We start from the raw sequence: 6,238 nt of genomic DNA on the forward strand, positions 1-6,238 counted from the left end.
AGTAAGTCTTCCATCTTAGCTGACTGAGTCTTTTAGCATTATCTAATCACTTCTAAATAATAAGGCCCACAGCTTCCAATTAAAAAGGGACTGTGCACAGTCTTTTTTGCTCACAAACTTTACTCAAGAAAGCAATTAAGTCTCACTAACAAAATTTCTGAAACCAAAACTTGTCACATTTTTCAAGTCTTTGCAGACTATTTCCTTGACTAAGCAAGCTTTATCCACCTGTAAATATGCATATGAAACTGTTTCAGCTTGTTTTGAGTATGAATATTCAGCAATTATTCATTTGATAAACACATAAAGAAATCGAACAGAAATTAATTTTTATGCCTTTGTTAATTCAAAATAGCTTGGATTTTAAAAATGGTCCTCAATTTATAATGGACTCATAAGCAAACTTATCATATCATACATCACACTACTCAAAAGAGAAAAACATCCAAAGCATCAGCAGTTTCTGAACACCATCATCAACTTCTCTCAAAATGTGAAATCATGATGCAAAGACAGAAAATTACAAACAGAAATTTTAGTTTATATGCTTTCCAAGCCATCCTATCTATCCAAGGATATACCTGTGAAGCTGATACTATCCTTATTGAAATTGACTTAGGCAACTCAGTATTCTATCAAAATATTTTATGATATATTTACAGAATATTCTAGTTGATTGGTGCAATGTAACAACATTATACTAATTACTCAAAAAACAAAAATTCTATAGGCAAGACTCATAGTTTTAACAAAGTCCCGCACAATAAAGGAATAATAGAAACAGATCATTTGAGGGTAATTTATACATTGTTTTGGTTTTATTCAGGCAGCTGCTTCACAATAGTCAAGTTATTTTCTGAAGCCCTGACACCAAATGCCTATTAGTTCCTCTGTGCTACTTTTACAAGGAATGCAAAGGCAGCCCAGCACACAAAACATCTTGCACTATTTGAATCTTCAACATAATACTCTTTTATATGGCACTCTCCGTGTTCTGAATCAACAGCTACATTTAAAAAAATTAAACCAGAATGTGAGCACAGACAGGCAGGACACCAGCATGCCCCTTGCCCAATGTGTTACCCAGCTAGTCAGAGAGCAAGCCAGTGCTACAGTGTTTGAGCACTTGATACCTTAACCTCATTTCTTAATAACTGCATAATGCACCTCGTATGGCAACTGCTCACAGTGCGGGTAGGGAGGGCAACTGGGAAAATGCATTGCATCACTCTGTTTGGGACCACCAATGTGGTCTTTAGACAACATCCTGCTTTCAGGAGAACACGGCTGAAAACAGCTCTCTAATTAGCATCAGACAGGCACAAGCTTGAGCAGAAAGACAAGGGTCAAACAGACTGAAGAGCAGGTCAAGCCACCAAAACTCTATGGGACAATACAGAAGCTACAGGGCAGCAAAGCTTCTCGTCTGTGTAGACAATAAGCTATGCTAAAATCTCTAAAGTCTCCTCCTTCCTCTCACTGCCTTACCCCTCCTAAAGAGGAAAACAAAATTAAATGGCTCTGTTATTAGTGTGACATGATCACTAATTTGCAGTAACAATTTCCTGAAAAAAATATAAATAAACAGAGGAAAAGTCCACATCACTTCCAGCCAAAAATGTTTGTGTTATATTTAAGGGCCCCATTAAGAAAGTATTCCCTAAAAAATTTCACATTTCCCATCATACAGAGGATAGAAAACACAAAGAAACATTTCTGTAGGGAATCAATCATACCTATTCAACGACACTGATTTATTTAATTAGAAGGACTAATGCTTTAATGAATTTTTTTTTGAAGGTAGCAATTTAAGTTCAGAAGGTTGTTTCTCAAAAGCAAAATTACTGCTGATTGTTGCTCCTAAGTAAACTCTCCTCATTCCTGAAGAGATTCTCCAGTGGGATAACATACTTCAAACTTTAGATGTCTACCGTAGAGAAATTAGCACTCACCCAACTATTTTGAACAACAGCTTTAAACAAGTCATGCCCAGATTACCTGTTTTTCCTGATGGCTTTGAAGGGAGTCCAAAATCCTAGCTAAGATGCTAACATATAAACTGAAGCTCTGTTGCTGGTGGACTTCTTTTTCCTTTTCAAATTTCCTGGAAAATTGAGGTAAACACACCATTGTCTGGTTTTGCTAAACTGTCACAATTACGACATTTCATAAACTTCACATCTTCCTTAAACTTGGATTAAATGCTTGTCCTTTTTCAAAATTTCCTGTGGAAAAAAAATTTAAAGAGGGAGGGAAAAAGTGTTGCTCTCATCAGAGAACTAAATTTACCTGCAGCTGTTTTGCTCAGGAACAAGCTGTCATCAGCCAGCAAGACCATCACTTCTCATTGCTTCCCTGGCATCAAGTCAAACTTCTCTAAGCCCAAAGGGCCCAACCTCAATATAATGCACAGCAAAGGCAGGAAATGGCAATGGGAAATGAGTGTATGCTGGGGAGATGTGGAGGGCAAAAACCAGGTTTACAAACAGGCGAGGAGAAGGGAGCTAAGGCAGTAGGAGAGCAAGAGCAGTGAAAGGCTCAGGAATTCAGGGCATCAAAAAAACCCTAAATGGGAAATGAAATGACATACCAAAGATGTTATGAGTCCTGTTGTATTTGGTTTTGTAGTGATTATTATAAAGTGTAGAATAAAAATTATCATCCATGTGTTAACTGGAGGGGGTAAAAAAAACCCAAAATCAAAAAAAAACAGCAAAGCACTTCCACCAAGGACTCCAGTCTTCTCCTAATCAGTTAAGGAACTCTGATGAAATGTAATGAATAAATAGCAAGACATCATGAAATTATTTTATTTAAGAAGGTATACAATCCTGTAAGCCGTGTATCTATAAACAAATAGGAAAACATTATTTTAGGTTAAAAGGCAATAAAAGAATGTGTTTTTAAAAATATTCCACATTTTGGGACACTTCAGTAATTATCACTATGTTTTTAAAAATAATTAAGTGACTAAATGAGGAGATCACTAAAAGTATAATGAGAGTAAGAGTGAACAGGTGGTCACTGTTCCAAAGACAGTAGAAGGATACACATGAACGGAGCCAGAGCTCAATGACCAAGAGGAATTGACCAAAACACTAAGATCGTTCTAAAACTCAAAATTCATAGAGGGAGGTGGGAAATGAAGCCTTGGGAAGATGAAAGAAAGGCTTGTTTTTAACAGTCAAACCTGACGCCATCACTCAAATAAAATTAACATTGAAGACATAATTCAGAGAAAGTCAATACATGACCTGACTAAATATTGCAGGCCTCAGACTACTTCAAAACCTAAAAATTTAGGGCAACAGATGTTCCAGAATAATATAGGTCAGGAACAGCAGCTCAGCATGTTAAAATAAATCACTGCTTTCACATTTGAGTGTTGTTAACAGATAGATGAATTGGAAAGGGAATAACCTTCCTAAATAGAACAATGCAATGAGTCCACTTCTAAAATAACACCTGTATATTAACTGTTTACTACCCAGCATATTTTCTACATTATGCATTTTAACTACAGTGAATGCTCTAGAGGTGGTAACATTTAAATGCAGATCTATATTCCTATTGGTTCGAGCTGAGAATTTAAGAAACACCTCTTAGGAGTGAGACTAACATGGTGCCTGACTTTCAGGAAATTTTCTTCCATGGAGAAAAAAACCCAAATCATGTTTGTATATATGCCTAATACATGCCATATGTATAATGTGATAAACATGCATTCAGGTCTCATTTCAGTCATAGATAGGAATTAAAAAAGAAGTCACTAACAGTTCAGATTTTGGAGTACCTTTTTGTCTTGAAAAACAAAGTTGTTTTTTTAAATGCAAATTGTTTTTAATAGCTTTTCCTTAAAGAGCAGTTTTGAATGTAATGGGGCAAAAAATATTCTTTTTCTCCTTGCTTATGTGCAGTGTCACACTATGCTGCTTTAAAGAATAGAGGAGAATTTAAACCTCAGGGAAAGCCCATCTAACCTCCCTTTTCAAGGACTATTATTAAAGTGAAAAGACTAATTATTTTGAAGCTTCAGAAGACTTATTTTCATGAATCTTTAAACCAACGAGTTAAGCAAAGTTGAGGTGGAAGAAAAGACAGAGAATGGAGGTGGTAATTAACCATAGCATTATCTAAGATAAGTAAGTAGCAAGTTGTGTTAAATATTTCAATCAAAGAAATTAAAGAACAAATGTAACAGCAGAATAACCTCTCTGGTTTAAGCAATTCATCAGCACCTTTAAAAACAGCACTTTGGGTTATGGCTGAAAACAAAAACCACAGATTTTAAAATTAACTTCAGAAATTGTACTTTAATGATTGTAGCCTGGTAAGGAGGGATGGGATCCACCTGCATAAGAAGGACAGAGTGATGAGAGGGGCTTTAAACTGTAGGACTTGGAGATTGGGGCTGACCTACTAGAGAACAGCTCTGTAGAAAAGGACCTGGGAATCCTGGTGGATGACAAGCTGACCATGAGCCCACAGTGCCCTTGGTACCTGTCCTGGTACCATGGTACCTATCTTGGTATCTGTCCAGGAGGGCCCATGGTACCCTGGGGTGCATCAGAAGAGTGTGGCCAGCAGGTCAAGGGAGGTGATCTTTCCCCTCTGCTCAGCCCTAATCTGGAATATTGGAATATCTGGAAAATTGTGATCAATAATTCTGGTCTCCAAAATTCTGGTCTCTAGCAGTTCAAGGAGCTGCTAGAAAGGGTCCAGCAGACACCACAATAATGAGGGGTCTGTAGCATCTCTCCTGTCAGGAGAGACTGAGGGAGCTGGGTGTTTATATACTGTGACACTGACCTCATCAGTGCATTTAATTATTTCAAAGGCTGCTGCCAAGAGGGTGGTGATGGACTCTTTCCAGTGGTGGGCAGCAACAGGACAAGGAGCAATGGCCATTAACTAAAACACAGGAAGTCCCATCTCAACTTGAGGAAGACTTTCTTTACCCTGAGGGTGGCAAGCACTGAACAGACTGCCCAGGCAGGTTTTGGAGTCTCCCTCTCTGGATACAAATCAACCCACCTGGATGAGCTTCTGTTTAACCTGCTCTAGGTGACCCTGCCTTGGCAGGGGGGTTAAACTAAATGATTTCCAGAGGTCCCTTCCAACCCTAGCTATTCTGTGATTCTGTGAAATAGGCCTATCAACAAAAAGGAAAACAAATTTTCTTTATAATTGCTTTTCCTATTTTCTACTACTTCACACAAGAAGTGACCATATATTGTTAAGGGTAACTTGGAAATCTAAAAACTGGCTCTAATTTTGCTGGTGAATTCACTCATACTTCAACTAAAAAACATTACACTACATTCACATTCTGATCTACAGCTCCAGACATATTAGTTTTATGCTTTTGGAGGAATTAAAGCAAATGCATTATTTTATGCTGAGCTGAAGTTTTACTACATAGGACTTCCATTTAACATATGTAATAACCCCAAAATTCAATATTCTTTTTCTTAAAAAGCATTTATTGAAGAAAAACTTTTGAAACAACATGCTCAAAACCTTAATGTAATTAAATTAGTTGAGAGGGATTCATTTAGGACAGGCCTTTAACTAAAAGATTCCTCATCTAATCACACAAAAAATGCAATCTTTCTGCTTTTTAAGTTACGTACAAAATCTTATTAGCAATATTATTCCACAGCTGGCAAAAGCACAGCTTGGACAAGAGTTCAGAATTTTGCTAAGCCAGACTTGAATAGTTTGGGTTTCATACACAAAAATCACAGATAGCGACATACCCCAACTTCTCTAACAACAGCTTGATCCCATAAGGCCATTCCTCACTGACTTCAGTACAGAAAAGCTCTGAGTACTAAGAAATAAGTGGCCAAAATTATTCCACACCTGTAGAGCTACAGGAATCCTGATTTAAAGAATTGCAGAATATGTATTTATTCATCTCCTTTTCCTTCCCCCTTTCCAAAAGAGACAGTTCAATATTACCTGGCACATCACAACTAGCTGGAATTTGATGCTATTCCCAACACTGATCAATCAGGACCTTGACATTAGATGGATGCATTGAGGCCCAGAACATTTTGAAGTGTAGGCTTCAGCTCATATGGTGCTGGCAAAGGTTTCACTTCCCCCCTATTGTTCACCAATCCACAGAGAATCCTTACAGATGCTGAAAGTTATACTGCAGCGAAACCAAACCTTTAAAAGAGCAAAAACAGAATGGGAATGAAGCTGCAAACCAGAGTGAAGACAGCCTTTA

The 6,238-nt window shown here is 37.5% G+C and overlaps 1 protein-coding gene across 1 annotated transcript in view; it reads right to left on the bottom strand.

Annotated features, from left to right (window-relative positions):
* Positions 1-6,020, bottom strand: part of TMTC2 (transmembrane O-mannosyltransferase targeting cadherins 2) — a 175,369-nt gene extending 169,349 nt beyond the window's left edge. The window contains exon 1 of the mRNA XM_031055582.1: positions 5,965-6,020. The gene's annotated coding sequence lies outside the window, so the exon portion shown is untranslated. The remainder of the gene's footprint in view (positions 1-5,964) is intronic.
* Between the last annotated feature and the right edge of the window lie 218 nt (positions 6,021-6,238).

Source organism: Geospiza fortis, unplaced genomic scaffold (genome assembly GCF_000277835.1).
Source record: "Geospiza fortis unplaced genomic scaffold, GeoFor_1.0 scaffold166, whole genome shotgun sequence".
Classification (NCBI taxonomy): Eukaryota; Metazoa; Chordata; class Aves; order Passeriformes; family Thraupidae; genus Geospiza; species Geospiza fortis.